Genomic DNA, 22,690 nt, shown 5'->3' with positions numbered 1-22,690 from the left:
GCCCAGGAGTCATCTCTAGTGGTCCCCAGTAGTGATTATAGTAATATCTCCTTTCAGAATCTTTATCTTCAAAATAGAAATAGAGTTATGGCACATCTCTGAGCGAAGCATTAACCACTCTTTGACAGTCAATAGGGAGTACTATTTGCTCTCCAGAGTTAGCTTGACAAGCAATGGATCTTTTCCCTAGGTCTTTCTGAGGAAGGAGGCAAAGGCTGGAATCAGGGTGGAAATTGCAAAGATTCCATATATTAGCGATATATAAAATGTAATGTGTTTTTTTTGGGGGGAAGGTAAAAATCTAGGAAAAAGGACCTGGCTATCCTTTCAATAATGGATTTCATCTCATTCAGATATGTATGAGAAAGAAGTTACATAGGTCTTCAGCACAATTCTGAGTGTCCAAGAGCTTTCATGTTTTTAACCTAAATCTGATGCTCTAGTAACAAAGTAGAAAATGTAAATTAGCTTTTCAGTTTTTAACCTATGGGTCAACTAATCCCTTTAAATAATTGAAAGTGTTGTCTTGTTAAGACAGCCTTAAAGAGAGTGAAAGGAAAAGACTCTGTGGGACCATACATTTCAAAGTGTGATTCTGGTTTAATCAAGATAAAACTCTAATTTAGGCAATTAGCTACTAAATTGTTTGTGGCTACAATGGAAGGAAATGTGAAAGTTTGCTTTTTTTTTTTTTTTTGCTTAGCTTATCCCCAGATGGGACAGGCAGCTACATCTCAGAATATTTTGGTACGAAGGAGCCACATAGCTCTGTCTCCTGACAATGTTTGGGACAATAGAAAACCCAAATCATTCAGGATGACCTGTAGATTGGCTATGATCCATCAGGATCACCTGTGGATTCAGGGTGTTATGTAAAGGTTATCAATTTCAGAGAGAGAGCATAGGTTTCAATCCTGACTTCACTACTTACCTGTATGACCTTCAGCAAATCATTCTCACTGTCTGGGCCTTAATGTCCTTATCAGTAAGTTTATCAGTAAAATGAGAGTATGGGCTAAGTGGCGCATAAGTCCCTTCCAATTCTAAATCCATGATTCCATGACCATCAAGAACGAGTTTTAGCTGTAGAAGTTGTGAAAAGGAGTACACCTAAAGTGAAGGCGGAGCAATCGTTTGCTCTCTCTGTGACGCTAGAGAAGTCAGCCTCTCCCAAACTCAATTTCCCCATCTATAAAATGAGGCAATGGATTAGTTGGTCTTTGAAGTTCTCTAAATGGACTCTAAAGTCATCATGTATAAAATCCTGGCCACAAAATCAATAATTTTGTTCATGTACTTTGTATCTTTCAGTACAAAGATGAAAACAAACAGGGTCATTCCCTCAGAATAATGACAAAGCTGAAGAAAAATAATTATAGATAACATTTATAAGGTAATTTAAAGTTCCCCAAAGCATCTTACGTACATTAGCTCCTTTGATATTCAAAACTAGCCTATGAGAAAATTATTATTTCCATTTTACAGATGAGAAAACTGAGATTCAGAGACCAGGGTCACAGAGTGTAGCAGAGACTGTGTTTGAACTTAGCTCTTTCTGACTCCATTTCCACTGCCCCATTCTATTTTCCTTTGGGGGGGGGCAGAGAGAGGAATATTATGTTACTATTTTATATCACGTTATATCTTGCCATGTTATAATGGGATTAGTAGGAAGAGGTCATGAGTAGTAGGAAGAGGTCATATTTGCCTCCTCACCTCAGGCACCCGGTGCCATTTTCATTGATTCTCTCCTGTCCTAACATAAAGGATTCCCATATGTTCAAATTTTCTTTAACTGAAAGTTCTTCATTCAGTGTGTTGACTTTCCCAATCAATTTCTATCACCATTAAGCACTTGATCACTCATGGAGGAAAGAAGGTTATATGTCTAGTTAGAGGAATTTTAGTGTCCATTAAACTTGTATGATATAATTTTCTGGGCCTTCAAAATACTTTAGTATTTCTGTGAGGTTTATAGGGCAGGTGTTCTTCCATGTTACAGACGTAGAAAACAAAGATCAGAGAGATTTTAGAATTTATCCATCATGCTACTGTTTATAAGTGACAGAGATCAGATGTGGACCTAGCTACTTTGATGACAAGTTCACTTATTTCAGATAAGATTTTTCTCACAGAAAGCAAATAGGTAGATTTTTAGGAGTGAAAATAAAGAGTGGGGTAGAAGGTAGAAAAGGGGGTCTTTTCTCTTGCCCCCTCATCATAGTGTAGAAAGACTCTGGAGTTACTATCTTAATTCCCAAAGTTATTGACAGGTCAGATACCCAGAGGGTGACTGCTAAATCTCTCATTAGTTCTAGGATATCCTTAAAAAGCTGGGACTGAGTTTTCTATAATTATATAATTCATGAGGCCCAATACTCTATTATGCCCATTGAGCACCCCTTGATATCAATTAGTCAGCTAGATCTAATTACCTTATAGAAAGAGGGATTTACAATAGGGATATATTAAGAACTGTAGGTACAACACATTCCTAACAAAGTTTAGGATACACTCTCCTCATGATACATGTATTATACAAAGAAAAGTGGGATAATGTTTAGAAAGTACATGTGACAAAGAGGTAAGTCATAGTTCTTGGTTGCCAAAAGTCTTTCTCTCCCTTTTAAGAGGTGCTGACATTCCACGTAGTTATGTTTTAGCCCTCTGCACTGCTCTTTTGCAGAGTTATGAAATATCCTTTCTTTACTTTCTCTCCTTCCTATCCTTTCTTGTTTATATCTAGTTTTTTCTCAGCCCATTGAAGACTCTGCTACCAGTCATTGATGTGTAGAGATACTGTTGAGGTGCTGAGGAGAAGCCCAAGTCTTCTGACCCTTCAATATTCCTCTTAGGGTCCATGAGACACACTCAAAAAAAGTCTTTTCTCACTTTCTAATCTCCATTCCTTCCCCCCAAAAGAATAATGGTTCCCTCTCAGAAGCTTGACTAGAAATGCTCCCTTCTGACTCAACACTGGAATGCTGGAATCCAAATCTGCTTCCTTTTGTAGAGCACACCGTCAGATCATATATTAGCTTAATCCTTTTGATAAATGGATTCATTAAATTAATGATTCAGCAGATGTTTTCTGACTTAAAAACTCTGTCTTCTCATTTGATAAATGTAGAGTGTCTTTTCAATTTATTTAAATGGAATGGATTGATTGATCCAGTAGAACCCCACACCCCACCCTCATACTCAGATCATAAAAAAAAAAAAAAATAGAACTATAAGGGACCTTAGAGGACATGGAATCCAGTCTCTAATTGTAAAGATTAGTAAACTGAGTCACAGAGATGTTAATTCATATCTGGGGTAGATCTGAGTCCTAGCTTTCCTGACTGTCCTTTACTTTATCCATACTACCACTATGGGATGCTCTACAGGATCTGAAAGGTCAGCCAATTTATCTCTTCAATCTACACGTGAAGAAACTTGCAAACTAGAGAGATTAAGTGACTTTGCTAATGCCACATGGCGAATAAAAGTGATATCAGGTTCCTGAAAGGTAATCTGCTTGCATTTTCACATTAGAGTTCTCTAAATGACTGAATTTTGAAGAGTAAATAATAAGAATTTCTTTGCAAACCAAAAAACTTTGGTAGTTATTAGGTGAAGCGAAACTCATTCCAACATCATTGACTTCTTGCCCAGATACCCTCTGTGCTTTGTTCTTTAAAAGTCTTGCAACATGTCTTGGGACTAGTGACTTTAACCCTTAATACGATGGAAATAGACAGGGATTTGGAGTCAGGGTACCTTGATTCAGCATCCCAATTCTGCCAGTTAGTTCCTGTGTGATCTAGGATAAGTCACTTAAACTCTCTGTGTTTCTAAGCAGTTTCCTTCTAAGTAAACCTGTGACAAGGGGGAGGATGTTTACTAGATGCCCTTTAAGGTTTCTCCCAGCCCTATACCTAGCATCCTACTGATCCCTCTTTTCTATTCCCAAAGGGATAAAAATCATCCTGACTTAGCTCACGCTATGTCTTTTCCACTGACAGTGAGAATTTTTAAAGCATGCTCAGAAGGACCTAAGATTCCCCATATCACAGTGCAGCAGATATGGGCCAAATACATATAGATGTGCATGTGAATGTATGTATGTATAAACGTAGGTATGTGTGCATGTGTATATGTATGAATACACACATACATGTATTTCCCATGGACCACCTCTATCCTTCCAAACTGGAGATCTCACAGGACAGAAATTTCCCTTCTCCACTAGTATTGTATTGTCTAATGAAAGTATTCATTTTTCCGTGAACTCAAAACCCTATTAAATAAAATGTCCCCAAAAGATTTTTCCATATCAAGGGGGAACTTTAGTGACTTAATGATGCACTGCCATTGAATAACACATCCTAAGGAATTAAATCTTAAATGTGACTGATTTTAAAGCCGAAATTAAAAATTGATCAGTTAGAAATGTAATTGTGAAAGGTTTAAAACTTGTTCTGTGTAGCACCAGAAAGAACTATAACCAAAAGATAAGAATTGCAGAAATAAACACTTTGGTTCAATATTAGGAATAATTTTCTAAGAATCAGAAATTTCAAATGAAGAAATGTATCTTCTCATGGATTACTAACTCCCCTTTATGAACAGTGTCAGAATGGATGTGAGACTGGATAGCATTTGGCAGGATTGTTGATGGTAAGAAATTTACAGAGAAAGTTTCTTCCTCAGGTAGCAGGAGTCAATCAAATGCCTAATGAGTTGAGACCCCTCCCCCATTTCACTTGATGAAATTACAGGAAAAAATTGAAAAATTTTAATTTTTTGTCTGTTACTTAACCTTTACATCCTATAATTTTACCAAATAGCTTATCAACTGCATTTCCCCAATGCACTTGTAGAAGTTATAGGATGTAAGGGACAGGAAAAAAAAGACAATGAACTATTAGGCTTTACCCATTTCATCTAATAATTTCATCAAGTAGATTGTCAAAATCTAATTAGTAGATGGAAAAAAATCTACTTGGTAATTGGAGAATTTAAATTTTCCTCATCCATTGATAAGATGCATAGATAGTGAAGTTCATATTTTTTAAAGTTAACTGCTGCTCTCATTGAGAGGACCATATGTGATGAAATCAACATAATGTTATCCCCCAAGAGAAGCATCTGGCAGAACTGATTATTTGCTGGGAATCCCTCTTTCATTTGGACACTAATGAAACATATATTTTTGTATACAGCAATAGAGAGGTTTCTTTGTTTAACTATGCATATTTGTTGTAAAAATTATGCTGTTTTTTTTATTTTTTTTCCGATGGGGTGGGAAGTAGGAGGGAGAGAAAATAAGAGTTATTGCTTTTTTAATGCAGGAAGGTGCTATAGATACGAAATTTTGCATGTATTTCCTAAGTAGGTTACTATAATATTAGCTTTACTTAACCATTTTATATATTATGAGAGATCATGAACAGATGTAATCTATGTTTGTCATTTTAATCGATAAAACTTTAAAAAGAAAAATAACTAAATTATACATTCTCCATAACAGCAACTAATGTCTTCGGTGAGCACACATCCTCCTTTTGTTCTTACTTTGATTTAAAAAGAGTGTCATCAGGCAAACTTGTCCTTACTGTTATATCTCTCAAGCAATTTTGAATCATTTTGCCATATGAATGGGAAATACTTTGTTGAAGGACAAGCAATGAGAAAACAATTTGCTTCTGTTTAATAAAATGTCTTTTTATGGCCATAACTGTATCTTTTCTTTACATCTTTCAGTCAAATTGTACCTATAAAAATGTGCCCCGCTATAAAATATCATTTGCAGAAGTCAATTATTAGCATTAGCAGCAAGAAGCAGTGTGGTATAATGGATAAAACCTCAGTTCTATGACTGACAAGTATCAACTGGGTGACCCTAGGAAGGTCACTTAACATGTTAGTACTCCAGTCAACTCTTTAAAAATATCACAGCAGTGAAAGTGTCAACCTGAGCTAAAGGCAGGAGTTTCCTCACATTTGAGTTCCTTATACTGATGAAGGAAATGGAAACCATTCCAGTATCTTTGCCAAGAAAACTCCAAATGGGGTCATGAAAAGTCAGACATGACTGAAATAACTGAAAAACAAAATAGGTCTAGCCAATATCCCTAATAACTCTCATCCCACCTTCTTTCAAGATTCAAATAACTAGTCATTTACTTTTTCTTTGCATGTTTTTTGTTTGTTCTGTTTGTTTGTTTGTGTTAAGAGTGCACCATTTGTGATTGTCATGGAAGTTTTGACTTGCTCTATTTCTGACCTACATTGATCTGGACCTTCTTAGACAGGCTGGTGTCTAACAGTTCCCAGAGGATCACCCTGTTAGTGCCAGATCTGATGTTTGCTACAACTCAGACCTCCTGAACTCAAGCAATCCCCCAGCTCCAGTCTTCCCAGTAGCAAGTACTAAAGCAATATACCACCTGGACTGGTCACTTGGTCACTCCAGTTTATGTTGGTGTCAACTATGCACTTTCTACTCTAGTTTATTGTGTCCTAAACCTCTGTTGATCCCTTAGGCTATGGCACATAACTGAACATAAGATTCTATTTTATGTGATTATATTCCAAGTTTCACTCATTCATCACTTGTTAAAATACTGTAAGCTACCAAGCAGTGCAGGGGATAAAGTGTTAGATCTGGAATCAAGAAGATCTAAGTTCAAATCCTGCTTCAGATACTTGCTGTGTGGTCCTGGGAAAGTCACTTAACTTCCACCTGCCTCAGTTTCCTCATCTACAAATAAGGAATAATATCATCACCTATCTCCCACAGTTGATATGAGGACAAAATGAGATAATATTTATAAAATATTTAGAACACTGCCTGACATAGCTGGCACTTACTAAATGTTTTTTCCCTTCCTTTCCCCAACTCTACTCTTTTATATCTCTCATATCCTTTAATTCAGTGCTGGGTCTATGGAAGTTTTTCAATAATTACTTTGATCTGTACCGAATAAATCTCAGAATTAAAAAAGATAATAATGAGATTTATACAAGGGTCACTTATTACCAACTGTCTCATATCTAATCTTTTCCTTGTTTTTCAAAATTTCTTCACTATGCAAATATATTAATATCAGTATGATAAATTACAGCACATTTAACTACAAGAAGTCAGATAGACAGTCAGGGGACAAGCATTTATTATGTGTAAAAGCACTGTGCAAAGCACTAGGAGTATAGAAAAGGCAAAATCAGTCACTGACCTAAAAGAGTATTCATTAAAATAAAGACAGTTGAGGAAGAAGATAATATTTTTTTTTGTTTCAGACATAAATTGAATGCCTTTGTTCTTCAGTTGAATTGGTCCCTTACCAATTAGCAAGTAATTATTATTTATTAAGTATCAGAGGCAGGCATAAGAAATACAAAGAAAAGAGAAAATTAAACAGCCTCCTCTTCTAAGAGAGGACATTTTAATTGGGAGGACAATATGTAAGTGGTTATGTATATAAAAATATAGACAGGGTAGATGCAAGGAGAATGACGAGAGAAAAAGGCATTAGGTGATAGACACAGGGATAAATAGACAGACAGACAGACAGATAGATAGATGATAGATAGATAGATAGATAGATAGATAGATAACTTTTTTTAAAAAATTGACTTTCTTTGTAATATCCTATTTTTATTTTTTGTATTTAAGATTACATTGAGAAAGAGGGCATAGGATTCACCAGAATAAGGGAGTTCCATGAAACAGATAAGAGTTACAAAGTTGCCACTGGCATCTGCGGAGCTCTTTGGTCAATGACTACACTTTTCATCATGCTGATTGGATTGGCTTCCACTCATAGTCATTCTCCTTCACCACTAAACAATGGGGACAAAAGGGAAATAAAAGTGTGAGTTTTTCCTCCTATGCCTTTGGAATGGTCATAGATGTCATTGAAGAAGCAGGCAGTCTTTGGGACTTTAGCCATGTGTATAATGGTATCTGCCAAAGAGAACATGCAGAAGACCTTCACAGTCAGAGAGAATCTCTCTTCTGTTTCCACCTTGGGCATGATACCCACACTGAATGTGAAGATCCCCTTTGGTGAATGTACATCGACATATTTTCTGCCTTGCTCCAAGGGAACAATCAGAAGATCTCTAAAGGGAGTAACCTCCAGGATAGAATTGATCATGTCACTCCCTATTTAGTCAATGCCAATGACTTTCTATTGCCTTCAGAATCAAATGCAAAATTATCTTTTTGACTTTTAAAAACCTTAATAACTGGGCCTTTTTTCTACCTGTCTAGTCTTCTTACTCACTTCTTGTTCTCTGAGGTTCAGTAACACTGACCTCTTTCTTGTTACTCACATGTGAAACTCCATCTCCTAAGAGCAGATAATTTTTCCTTCATGTTCCCCAAATCTAGAATTCAAGAAACCTTCCTCAAGAGGCCTCTCCTAGTATGCCTTAGTCTTAATGTTTTTGCTCTGAAATTATTTCCAATTTACCCTAAGTAAATCTTGTTTGTACATAGTTGCTTACATCTTCCTCTCCGTTAAGATGTCAACTCCTTGAAGGCAAGAATTGTTTAATTGTTCCTGTTGTCATCTTTCCTTCTCTCCTCAGTGCTTAGGACATTTTCTAGCACTTAGGAGACTCATAATGAATATTTTTAATTTGATTTGAATAGGTAAGAAATATGTGTATACAGCATGTGTGCGTGTGCGTCTCCTTAGAGGATTGTGTTTTGCTCTGTTAGATCTTTTGATCTTGATTTAGACAATGTCTCACCCAGTTTACTCATCATGACAGGGAGATGAGACTAGCCTTAAAAACACTATGCTATCTCTGTCAATTTCAACTATGTTAGAAAAGCTTTGAGGATTGCCCTAGTCAAAGTCTGAATCTACTACTTGAGAACCAATGTAAAGATGCCCATCACAAGTTATTTGACAGTTAAGGGATGAATTATCTAGCCATAGACTGATTTATGTACAGATAGATGGATGAATGAATGGAAATCTTTGAAACAAAGAAAACTAACTTGACCTTCAGTCTGAGTCCCTCTGCTTCCCCAATGATGTCAGAAAGGTGGAAAATGGGTGGAAGATACTATGAATCACATAGAAAATTTCAGAACCTCTATAAGCATTAACTTCACTGTGGAACTCTAAATATAAGACCTTTGTCCAGTGACAAATAAATAAACTGATATGCTATTTAAATAACTACCATATCAACACTGGTGGTGTTACATTAATGAAAGCAGAAGAAAGATACATGAATTTGTTGATGTTCTTGTCATGTCAGTCATGACAGACTTTGGGACCCCATTTGGGGTTTCTTTGCAAAGATAATGCACCAGTTTCCCACTTCTTTCTCCAGCTCATTTTGTAGCTGAAAAAAATTGAGGCAAATAGGGTTAAGTGACGTGCCCGACACAGCTAGGAAGAGACCAGATTGGAACTCAGATTGTCTGAGACTAGAATGGAACTCAAGAAGATGAGTCTTCCTGGCTCTAGGTCTAGCACTCTATCCATTGCACCAACATTTACATATAAATAGAAGTATAAATCTTATAAAAACAAACAAAAGATTTGACAGAGTTGGTTTTAACATGGACCCAAAGTGAGTAATAAGGCAATAAACTAACATTTGGTAACTGCCTACTATGTACTAGGCACTGCCGAAAACAATAATTAGAATAACTTATGGAAACACTTAAACATCTCATCTTCTGGAGCTCATGAATGAAGATAAGCAAAGTAACCATCATGTATATATTTGTAATTTGTAAATCTGACCATACCACCCTCCCCCAACACGCACATACTCTCTCTCTCTTTCTCTCTGTCTCCATATATGTATATATATATATATATGTATATATATGTATATATATATACATATATATATATATACACATATACATACATCTCTAAATGTGTATTATATATGCATGTATATGTATTTGCATATTATATATATACATATACATGCATATATTTTTTCAAGAGTGTCCCTCAACCTCAGGAACAAACATGATCTTTCATTTGGGATTTAACTCTCTCCATGATCTCTCCATAAATTTAAATCTTCCCATAATCCATTCCTACCTTTTCAGTCTTCTTACATTTTCTTCTATGCATGCCACAGTCTGGCTATGCTGGCTTATGCTTTGCTGCTTAAACACAACACTCTCATCTCCTTACTCCATGTCTTTGTACTGTCTCTTCTCCATGCCTGGCTTCAGTTTCTTCTAGTCTCAACCTCCTGGCTTCCCAGCCTTGCTTAAAGTCTCAGTTGAAACCCTATGTTCTGCAAAAGCATTTTACGTGTCATCCTCTAGGCACCTAAAGCTAGTTTCTTTCCTCTGAGATTACTTTCCCTTTGTCCTATCTAAAGCTTACCTATATATAGTGTTTGAGTACTGCCTCCTCTATTATAATGCAGCTCCTTGAAGGGAAGGACCGTGGTTTTTGCCTTCCTTTCCATATCAATGCTTTACACAGTGCCTGGTATACAGTAAGGGTTTAATGAATGCTTATTGACTGACTAGCCAATGTCTGCTGATTGCGGATGAAAAAAGAGGTAAGTTATATGAAGAACTTGACTGACAAGATCCTTCAAATCCAGTCAATGTATACTTTAATATTTGGTAACTTCAATAATTATGAATAACAACGAGGATGGTGATATTATCACTTCCAAAATATTATAGATTTTGCAAAGGACCTTATATTTACTATATGATCTGATCCTCAAAACAACCTTGTGAAGTAGTTGTAATAATTACCTCCCATTTTAAAAATGAGGAGCCTGAGGTTGAGTGTTACTGACTACAGTCACATTGGGCGATGACTAACTTTAATAGACTTGGCTCTTCTCAGCAATACAAGGGTCTGAGACATCTCCAAAAGGCTCAAGATGGAAAATGCCATCCACATCCAGAGAAAGAACTATGGTGTCTGAATTTTAATTCTATGATTTATTTTCATTTAACAATAGAATATTTCTCTCTAAGATACACACAAACACACATACTTATGTATACAAACATATACAAATACACACACACACATATATATATATATGCAAACACACATAATAGCTCCAACCTTACACATGTAAGTAAGACTCCTTTTCCTGATTTCAAATTTGATCTTAGATAGTTCGTAGCTGTCTGACCCTGAAAAAGTGACAATTCAATCTGTCCGTTTGCTTATCTGTAAAGTGAGATGAAGATGACGCACCACTCCAGTATCTTTGTCAAAAACAAAAAAAAAACAAAAAGCAAAATAAAAAATGGGATCACAAAGAAATAGAAATGTCTGAAAATGACTGAACAACAGCAGCTCAACACCTCAGCACCCTCAGTTTCCTTTCCCTCTGATTGGAAAGTTGGAGAACAGAGCAATAAGATCCTGCCAACACCTCCCTAAGGCAGCCAAGTGGTACAGGAGATGGAGTTCTGTGCCCAGAGTCAGGAAGGCTCATCTTTTACTGGCCTCAGACATTTACTTGCTGTATGATCCTGAGCAAGTCACTTAACCCTGCTTCCCTCATTTTCCTCATATGGAGAAGGAAATATGACAAACCACTCCAGTGTCTTTGCCAAGAAAACTCTGGATGAGGTCACAAAGAGTTGGACACAACTGAAATACCTTAACAGCAACCAGAGCCTATGCAATGAAGCTATTAGCCCCCAAGTATGAGAAATGGAGAATGAAAGATGAGATATTGTCATTGCTTATGATGATGCAATAAATTAATAAATAAGAACCATTTGCTAAAATGAGGAGGCCAAAAGAGTCTAGGAAATATCTTAACCAGAACTACTTGCTCAGCTTGACAAGGAAAAGAGAATGAAAGCATAGAATAACACTGGGTTAGACCTCAAACTCATTTGGAAAACAGTACAGAGGATCATTGAGAGCGATTAGGAGCATTATCTCCTCAAGAGAATGAAAAATCAGTGGGTAAAAGAAGTCTACAGTAAAGGTCAACATGAGATCTAAATGAATCCGCCATCCTTAAAAGATTTCTGAGTGAAATTTTCAGAAGGATGCTAAAATGGAATAGTTTCCCCAGCTATTTCATATAATGATTTATTTTTACCTTCGGTAATGGTGTAAACACCACATTTGGATGCTAACAGCTCAGTCTCTGATTTGCTTTATGATGAGGCTGAAATTGAAGTGAAAAAGACGAAGTCCAAAGGAGCCTCTGGAAGATATAAAGGACAACCCAAGGACATCAATGCTGAGGATCGCAGAAAGCACGAAGATATTGTTTCACAAGCCACAAGATTGACAAAATTATTTTTTAAAAAGTAAACAAATTATAAATCTTATAATCACCAAAAAAGTAAACTGATAGAATTAATAACTACCAATGATTATTTTTACTTTCTCCGCTCTATTTTTGTTTAAATAAATTGATCAACACAAATACAAAGGGTGCTCTGAACAAAATAATGATAAGGGAATAGACCGGCTCTTACAAATGTCTCTGTAAAGAAGACTATATAGTTCCAGAATTGACTAAAATATATGGGAAATTAATATATACATATCTATTAATATCATTTGTGTACCTATACCAATATATAATATTCAAATAAATGCATATTGTGTACATACATTTATATATAATTCCCTAATGAGTTGAAAATATATATGTCTAAAATAGTGTTTCTTAAGGAATGAACCTAATGGTCCAAATTTTGGTTCATGTGTGGGCCTGAGGGTGTGGTGAAAGAAGAGGGTATTTGGACTAGCTGTCTGCCTGCTACAGAGGAAGGACAGAGTTTGTGCATACATTAGGTAAATTTTAAAAGTTGTTTCCTTTGTGTGTTTCTCCCAAAGGCATTTAACCTATAGTATAACATGTTCAGCTTGATGTATCACAAAAAATAAATCCCCATAGACCACTAGGAAGAGAATTTTATGTATGAGAAAATAGCTGTCGTAAAATTCCATAATCAAATAATTCCTCTCTTACCTCCACCCCCACTCCCTACTGCTGGTGCTCCTTGCTTTGGTGACTATCCAGCATATTCCTTCTTTCAACTGGGATTTATGTGCCACTCAAGTTACATGACAGAATAGGTTGTCTATTTCACCAAAGCCATGCCACATCCTTAAATCATAAGGAATTGCTTTAATACTAAGACATTAACCAAACTCTAGGATTGCTCCTGGAGAATACAGGATCCTGGTCTGCCATTTCCAACTGCCACCTTGGAAAATCCAATACTTCCTCTGATGTTTTCTCCCCAACACAGACATGAAGCTGGAAGCAAAAGTGAGGGGCCACATGGTGCATTTCTAAAAGACAATTTATGGCCAGAGAGAAGACAAATTGCCTGAGAAAAAAGAAATTCAATTTCATTTGTTCGTTTATCAGCTGCCCCCATAGTTAATGAACAGTGCTCCATGTAAAATAGAATTTAGACAATTTTGAGGTTTTCTAAAGGAGAGATGGATCACAGCGAGTGAAAAAAAAACAGATGAAGAAATGATATTATTTCCATCCTAATCTATGCTGACAGTAGGCAGAGCAACAGGGACCTTCTCCAGTCCCTTGCCTTGTTAGGATTCTCTTGAATAGAAAAGGGGTAGGGGCATAGAGGTTCCCTCTCCAAGTATTTCTCTGAAGATATTGCCTTTGCTGGAAGTTCTTGGAATGGAAGCTGACATTAATCATGTAGCATGTTCCAAAAAATTCCTGGGACTCTTCTTGTTCCTTTAATTCAACTAATAAGCTGAGAATCGGAATGTGGCAGGGGTTTGCCTCCAACTCTACGACAGTGCTGGGGTTCAAGAGGAAAAATGCCTGCAGCCACTGAAGGGTTTCCTTTCCTTCTGTTTTTATAATAAACCCAAGTGTGATTAATCTCCTCTCATATAGGCTTTTTCCAGAACCTAGTCCCATCTTGGAAGTATCTCTGAAGGGCCAATATCAAAGGAAAGCTAGAATGACTTTTTTTTCTTATTTTCTTTCCTGGAATCTTACCAGAATCATGGGCAAACAGCTCATCTCTCTGTTGGAAAACAAAAGAAAATTTGCATACTCTTAATGATGGCAGTGGTGGTGGTTGTTATGATGATGGTGATGATAATTTTTAATTGTTGATATTCTTTTATATTAATAATAATCATAGTTCCAATGCTGAGAATTCTTTCCCTCTTCATCACTACCTCTTGATTTCCCTAGCTTCTATAAGTCCCAACTAAAATCCTCCCTTTTTGATCCTGGTGCCCTCCCTCTGAGATAAATCTCAATTTATCACATCTACATCTTGCAAATCACATGCCCAATAGACTGCTACTTCCTTGAGAATAATGGTGTTTTGTGGAGGTGGTGGTAGTCTTTCTCTGTATCCCCAGAGCTCAGCAAAGCGTCTGGAACATAGTAGGCATTTCATAAATCCTGATTAACTTCATTTGACTCAGAATTTGCCGTATATTATCTCATTTGATCTTCAAAGCCATCCTCTGGGATACATGGGATAAGTATTATCAGTTCTATTTTACTAATTAGGAAACAGAGGCTCAGAAAGTTCATAGGCCCCTATATTCATAGATCCAGAACTGCAAGAGACCTAAGAGGCTATCTAGTCCAAACTCCTCGTTTTAAAGGTGAGAAAACTGAGGCCAAAGTGATCAAGTATCTTGCCATGGTCACCCAGTAACATAGCAGGGATCTAATCCAAGTCCTGTAACTATAAAGAAGCCATTCTTTCCCCTGAAGCTATAAATGTCAGAACCCAATTAATTAAGTACAGCTAAAGGCAGAGCATCTTCGCCTCACTGCCCTTGTCCCTTAAATGCTAAGCTAGGAATAACTTGGATGCAACTAGGGGAAAAGATTTTCTTTTTCTAAAATGCATTACTTTCAATTTTAAAGCACGGTCTAAACAATATATTGAAATTCAATTTGGGATGATAGTCCCATCACTCCAAAATAACTTTAAAATGAAGAATACCTGTTCATCCCTATAGAGTAGTTTAAACAGAAAAAGTCCCTGGCATCTCAGGGGCTCAGAGTCCAATTCTCAATATTCTACTTCCTGACTGCAGGCAACCAGATATCTTCAGGTTTTCTTGAAAGATCATGTTTTACAGCACCAAAATGGGATGCCACTTTAGGAAATTGTATGGTCTTTAAGACCTCTCAGGAAATTTGTACTTCTTACTCTATCCAATCCGCATTCCACATCCTCCCTTAAATACTCTCTCAGCTTATAGAAATTGAAGAAACAAAGAAATGATCTTGCTATTATGTCAAAAATAGTGGATTTATTAACAGCCTGGATTAGAAGGGAACTGGGGAGAGGCATTTTATTAAGCACTTACAGTTGCTCCAGGTACTAAGCTAAGCGCTTTACACAAATTCTATTAAGGATCACTAGGTCAGGGGTGGGGAAACTGTGGCTTCTAGGTCCATAAGTGTGGCTCTTTAACTGCATCCAAATTTCAGAGTTTGAAGACCTGGTTTTCCTCCCCAACCTAGACCAACTGCTTTATTTTACACATGTAGAGACTGAAGTCCAAAGAGACTGTGACTTTCCCTGAATCATATACGTAACAGAGCTAGTTTATAAAACTTTATACCTGGGTTCAAGTTCTACCATAGACACTGGCAGTTTGACCCTGGCAAAGTCACTTGTTCAGTCATTTCAGTTGTGTTCGACTCTTCCTTATACCACTTGGGTTTTTCTTTGCAAAGATACTAGAGTAGTTTGCCATTTCCTTCTCCAGCTCATTTTACAGATGAGGAAATTGAGGCAAACAGAGTGAAGTGACTTGCCCAGGGTCATACAACTAGTATGTGAGGCTGGATTTGAACTCAGGTCCTCCTGACTCCAGACCTGATGCTCCAGTCACTTAACTTCTCTGGGAGTGAAGGAACATCCTAAGACTTATCTATGTAATTAATGAATGAAATACTCTGAGAGAGTTTCTCAATAATTAATAATCAATTTATTAATTAGGCTATCCCACAATCAATAAATTGATGATCAGTGATTTTAGTAATCAAAGACAAACCCATGGAGAGTCTGAAAGCCTTACTTTTTTTGAAAGGGGATGCCCCTGACAAGTGACAATCAACCATGATTGGTGGACATTTGATGAGGAAGTGAGCTAGAAGTCTTCAGTTCCTCCTGCTGAGAACTTGGCTTGATCAGGATACTCAGGCACATCCAATAATGTGGACCAGGGAATCCATCTCCATTCAGAGCACTGTCATTAGTCTTCTGCTTCACGAGTTGGATAATCCTATATTCTAATGTTGGGGTACCAGGACAGGGCACCTTTCCCCAAGATAAGCATAGACCCAGACTGGATTCCATTCATACTCTAAACAGAAGTTCTCCTAGTTGGGTGGGGTTCCATTCAAGATTGAGAAGCATGGGGGTAGGGGCAATCTCATCAGAGATTGACTTTTTACAGGAGTTGAGTCTTAATGAAAAAATAAAGAACAAAAGCCTGGCTCCAAATTTAACAATTGGTAATGAATATAATAGTAAAATAATATTTTCTTTTACCTATCAAGCAAAAAGAAATAGGGTGTTACATGTTTTTGTGTTAGTAGCGGAAGTTTCCAAACTACCCTCAAAAAATTATAGCTGTATTTGTGTATATGGGTGTTTAGTGTTTGGATTATATCTATCACATATTTAAAAGCAACATAAGAGCAGGAGGTGGTGAATAATAACAGAAAGACTCAAACTGGGAATTAGAGGACAGCCAGTTTGCATCCTAGCTGTGTAAGTCATTTAACCCATCTGAGCCTCAGTTTCCTATCTGTGCCATGGGAATAATAATAGTTGTGCTACCTACTTGGCAAGGGTATTGGGAGAAAAGTGCTCTGCACAATCATGGAGCATTAAAGAGATAGAAATGATTATTGTTAGAATAAATAAGACAGCTATTCTTAGAATAAATAATTATTCCAGTCATCACATCCCTTACAGTGCAGATAACTGCAGAAAAAAATCTAACTTCCTCCAACCCTTAATCATTTCAGTTAAATATTTATACATTTCAGCTGATACTGCAACAATTCACTACTTCTGGAGCCTCCTAAAAGTGTGGTTGGAGGCATAAGACAGCAGCAAACATATGTTCCCAGCAATGAGGCTGGGATCACCCAAGTACGTTCTCCTCTCCTGCCGGAAAGCTTCCATTCTGCCATCTGCTAAGGACTGAGCTGCCCCATCAACAAACACCAAGCTGAATTGACAGACAGAGCCCATGAATGAATTTGGAGGAAGATTTGTGAATGAACCACAGTGTAATAGCTATCCTGGGGCAGCTAGGAGGCACAGTGGATCGAGTGCCAGCCCTGGAGTCAAGGTGAGTTCGAATCTTACCTCAGACACTTACTAGCTGTGTGACCCTGGGCAAGTCAGTTCCCTTGTTTCCCATAGTTTCCTCAACTATAAAATGAGCTGCAGAAGGAAATGACAAAACACTTCAGGATCTTTGCCAAGAAAATCGCAAATGGGGTCACAGAGAGTTGGACAACACAATACCTATTCTTAAACAAGCTGAATCAGATTCCATTGCCTAGTTAGGCCCTTCATTTGATGGAGTCAAATTATGCATGCTCCAAAGTGTGTGTGTGTGTGTGTGTGTGTGTGTGTGTGTGTGTGTGTGCGTGTACACAGATATGTGTATACATACACACACATATATATATAAAACCAATACTACCATATTGCTAGCACTACCACTACTGTCACTACTAGTCATTAACACTACTACTATTACTACTTCTACCACCACTAATCACAGCAGTATTTACGTAGCACTTTAAAGTTTACAAAATACTTTGTAAATGCCATTTCACTTTATCCTTACAATTGTAAAAGGTAGATAATCATCTCATTTTACATATGGGGAAACTGAGGCAAGCAAAGGTTGCCCAGGATCATGTAGTTAGTGAGTGTCTGAGGCTGGATTTGAAGTCCTGGTGTTGTCTTCTATCCATTGTAATATCTCAGAACCGGATAGGTAAAACATAATTGTCTATTAGATGTCTAGAGCCAGAGAAAGTCTATGAGTGGCCCTATGTGTACAAGAGTGAGGAAAAGCCCAGGATAATCCTCTAAAATCTACCAATAATAAGACTGAAGAGGAAAAAAAGAGGAAAAAAACCCAAGAGTGTTACTACACAACCACTCCTCCAAGATCAAATGAATATGATACATAAGAATGTCCCAAGTATCTTTAAGAAAAATATAGTTGTCTTAGAAAATAAATAGGAGGTTGATTTCTAGTGCAATTAATGTGTTTACAAAGAGGTGCAAATCTTTGAGTATGTATGTATCTATGTGTATATATATATATATGTATATATATATACACACACACATGCACATATACACATATATATATAATATTCTCACACATATATGTATATGAACTATTATTGATAGTACATTTATTACTTTAAAGAATACAAATGGCCAATCTGAGCAGCTCAAGTCCCCAGTCTCCATCTTTTTCTCATAAGTAGGTTTCCAGGAACTAGATTCTCCTAACTTTATACTTGATCCTCCCATGGGGGTCTCTTTGAGAAGCTCCTTAGTCATTCTTTACCCCTTGAGATGTGTCTGGGTTATTATGTGTATTTAATAACTGAAATAAGGAATCATGGGAGTCTCTGAAATTGATTCCCCTATGAAAGTTCATGAAGTAAGTAGACCTACAACTATAAATGATGAATAATTCCAGCAGAATGATGGTTCTCTGTAACAAAAAAGGCTTTGTGAAAACACAAATGTTGTGAAGGATTGGAGGAGGCAATATTATTCAATAGTCACAGAGTCATAATCACAATTTCTAGACATACAAAAAAATGTAACCATGCAAAGATTTTAACTTCTCTTGGTCACTGTGGGACCATGCAGAGGTCTCATGGGCCCTGTGACTCCACCTATTTTTTTGTTTTGTTTTCCACTATCAAGCTCAGATCTAAGCTTATTGCTGTCCCTTCAGATTACCAGCTGCCTGCACTTCTCTTGCTTTCTAGGGTTCTCTAAAACCCACATCTTTTACAGAAAGAAGAACTCAAGCGTTCCTTGGATGTCCACTTTTGCCATATTCCCCAGTAAGATCATAGATCTGAAAACTGAATCCTAGGAAGGGACTCACCCAAGTTCATATCAGTAGGAGGTATCTGAGCCTGAATTTGAACTTGGGTTCTTCAACTCTAGATCTAATGTTCTTTGCACTTCTCCAGTCATTGGTTTTGGAACACTTTTGTCATGGAGTGAAGAAAAAAAGATTCTCCTAGAGTTAAGACTCAGTCATTTTTATGGCTCTTGGTACATGATCTGAAGAAAAGGCTGATCTTCTATAGCCAAGATCTCAGTGAGAAAGGACTCTTCCCTCACTGGATGTCAACATTGCCTACTCCTGAGCTGCAGAACCTTGATCTGGAGGTGTACACCCTCAATCGTTTTCTTTGCCCCACTTGAATTCTGACTGGTTTATCTGAAACAAGTTCCCTCAGTTTGGATCATTTCTTCTTGTCATATTTTGGGTCAAGTCATATTTTCCACCAGTGGCATGAAGACTTTTCTTCTTTGCCACTGCTCCAAATGACAGTGGTCTCAGCATCCAGACCTCTACACTCTAATTCTGTGGCTATTAACCCCAGAATACATTGTTTTATAGTTCTAACCTGGCCATCCTAGATAGACCCAGACTTAACTTCCATCTACTATTGGCAGAGCTGAGTTGGCAAAATCCACCTGGGGCAAAGAGAGACTGAACTATACAGATATAGCTGTCCTGTCAGGCATGCAAACACAGATGATGGGCCAGTGGCTTAAACCTCAGCTGCTCCTTTTCCTGGGGTGGAAGGAAAAGGAAGATGACCAGAAATCTAAAGAAGAGTTCATGGGCATACTGTCTTATATAAATATATGTATATATTTGAAATGCATCTCATTTCATGACTGTATGTTTTGTATACATATATAAATGTAGAGTTTTATATGTATGTGAAATGTATGATTGTATTATAGACATGGAAATGTATATAATTGAAATTCATTAAATTTATGCTATATATGGAATAATGGAGTGATATATGCACAAATATATTAAATGTGTAGACTTAATATTATATTTGTCCATATTTGTACATATATGAAATACATTCAACTCCATGACTTTATATGGAGTAAAATACACACACATATCATATAAGACTCAAATATATACACACATTCACATATATATATACATATATGAAATTAATTCAACTCCATGATTATATATGGAGATATATGCACATATTATATAGGGAGTTTCCATATGTGCACATGTTTATATAAATATATATACACATGCATGTATATGTACATACATTTATGTGTGCATATGCACATACACACATGTATATGCTTGAATGCATTTAACCCCATGACTATAATGAAGTTACACACACACACACACACACACACACACACACACACACATATCTATGTTGCATATATATATATCTAATGTGTATATAACACATATATATGTATATACACATAGGTATATATTTGAAATTCATTTAATGCTGTGATTATATATGAATACACACATATGTGTGTGCAGATATACACACATGCATATATACATTTCATTTATGTATATAATCATGGGATCAAATGCTTGTCCAAAATATATATTCGTATGAGTATTCATAGGCATTCTGTCATATTAATATTTTCTCCACCATCCTTCCCAATTGAACAATCCTTCTGCCGATCATTTTACAGATGAGAAACTGAGGCAAACAGGGTTAAGTGACTTGCAAGTAAGTATCTGAGGTCAAATTTGAACTTAGGAAAAGAAGTCTTCCTAACTCCAGGCCCTGAGACTGCAAAACCTCTAAGTGGCATCATATTTTATTTTTAAATTTTTGATAGCTTTTGCTTTTATGTCACTTTCATTTCTAAATATGTTCTTCTTCTCTCCCCCAAAAGAAAGCAATTTGTTGCAGTAGAGTTGAAAAAGGAAGAACAGTTCCACATAAGTGACCCATACATTAACCAAGCCTTGATAGTATATATGCAGTTCTCTAACTCTTAGCCCGCACCTCTTTGAGGGAGGGTGTACCATATGGTGATCATCAGATGTTGGAGGTGAAAGAAACCTCAAAGATTACCAATCCCAATTCCTCATTATACAGATGAAGGAACTGAGGTCTGGAGAAATGATTTTCACAAGCTCAAATAGCTTGTCATTGGCTGAGCTGGTGTAGACATCACGCAGGAGTGCTGTGAGGCTTAAATTGCAAACATTACAGCACTATGTAAATTCCAATTACTGTTATTTATTTATGATTATTATTATATGGTAGCCTCGATGAGGATGAGGAGGATGAGGATTCCACAGGCCTTCAGTCTAGTGATGCCCTCATTCCCTGAGCCTTGTACTACACTCCTGCTGAGGTCAAGCAATCTTAAAAAAGCAATGCAGAAGTGTGAGGGTAAATGTTAACAATTGGAATCCCTAAAATAGAAAAGTATGAACATATCTTTAAATTTAACCTGAATTATTAACACGTTTGTAAAGGCAACAAAATAATCAATAAATCGTTGAGCAGTAATCAGTGATTTCTGAGGTCTAAATGTTCACTCTGATATTTTAATAATTCTCAAGCTGGTTAGAGCTGCCTCTAGCACAGCCCTGTCTCAGTCTCTAGCCTCTGAGGTCAGTGACAATGTGCTACAAAGTAGACACTGCTTCCTGTTATTGGAAAGGGTTCCGGGCATCTTCCTTGAGCAGTATGTGATTCAGTCTCTTTATCTGTGAAAAAAAAAATATTTCTCTGCAGAAGTTTTGTAAGGAAAATATTTTGGAAACAGTAATTTCTCTTGATAAATGACTCTCAAGAGAAGCAACGAGCTTTTTTCTAGTTAAAACAATTTTATAATATTTGCAGTGACATCTCAAGATGAATTATAGCAGTTTATATACTTCAAGATGTCAGAAATTGTTATGCTCCAATGATACCTCATCCAGTGTAGATTTTTAAACCATCAACAAGTCATTCAAATCAGTAGAAACTGTATGGTTCAAAAAATTTATGTATTACCAAGTAGGAAAAAAAGAAAAGTATTTTGAAGGAAAAGTTCTGGTCCTGTGTTCTTTCCCCTAACTCATGAGAAAACATATGTGAAAATGTCTTACAAACTTGGATATGTTCAATAAATGTAAGGTATCATTGACATTATTATTTTTCAGTTATCTTTTGAATCATATATGAAATGCCTCCTGAAATAAAATTTCAAAAGCAAAACAGAAAAATTGCAAAGCAAATAGACCACTACTTCCTATAATGTACGTCTACCTTTACCGATTCGTTTAGATGAAAGATGAAGTTGTCAAGAACATCAGTGGTTTAAAAAACATGATATGAATTCATCATCTTCTTGGATTTACTGTGTAGAAGCTGATCTGAAATGGTTTGGATCATTTCAAATCTCGCATAAGAAACGATGAAATACTTCAGAACTTAATTCGTTCATCCCAATGTCATTTGCAAATCTAGAAGTCCTTATCATTTCTGGGGGATCTGGCCTGAATATAGAATCATTGTTTGTCATACTCCATGATGAGTGAACAAGAACTCTGTAAAGCATATAAAGTAGAAGAAAGAGAAAGACAGAAAGACGGAGTTAGAGAAAACAACATAGACAGAGATAAGGAGAGGA

Source organism: Notamacropus eugenii, chromosome 6 (genome assembly GCF_028372415.1).
Source record: "Notamacropus eugenii isolate mMacEug1 chromosome 6, mMacEug1.pri_v2, whole genome shotgun sequence".
NCBI classification, from domain to species: Eukaryota; Metazoa; Chordata; class Mammalia; order Diprotodontia; family Macropodidae; genus Notamacropus; species Notamacropus eugenii.
The sequence above is the reverse complement of the archived record's forward strand: the minus strand, read 5'-3'. Positions refer to the sequence as shown.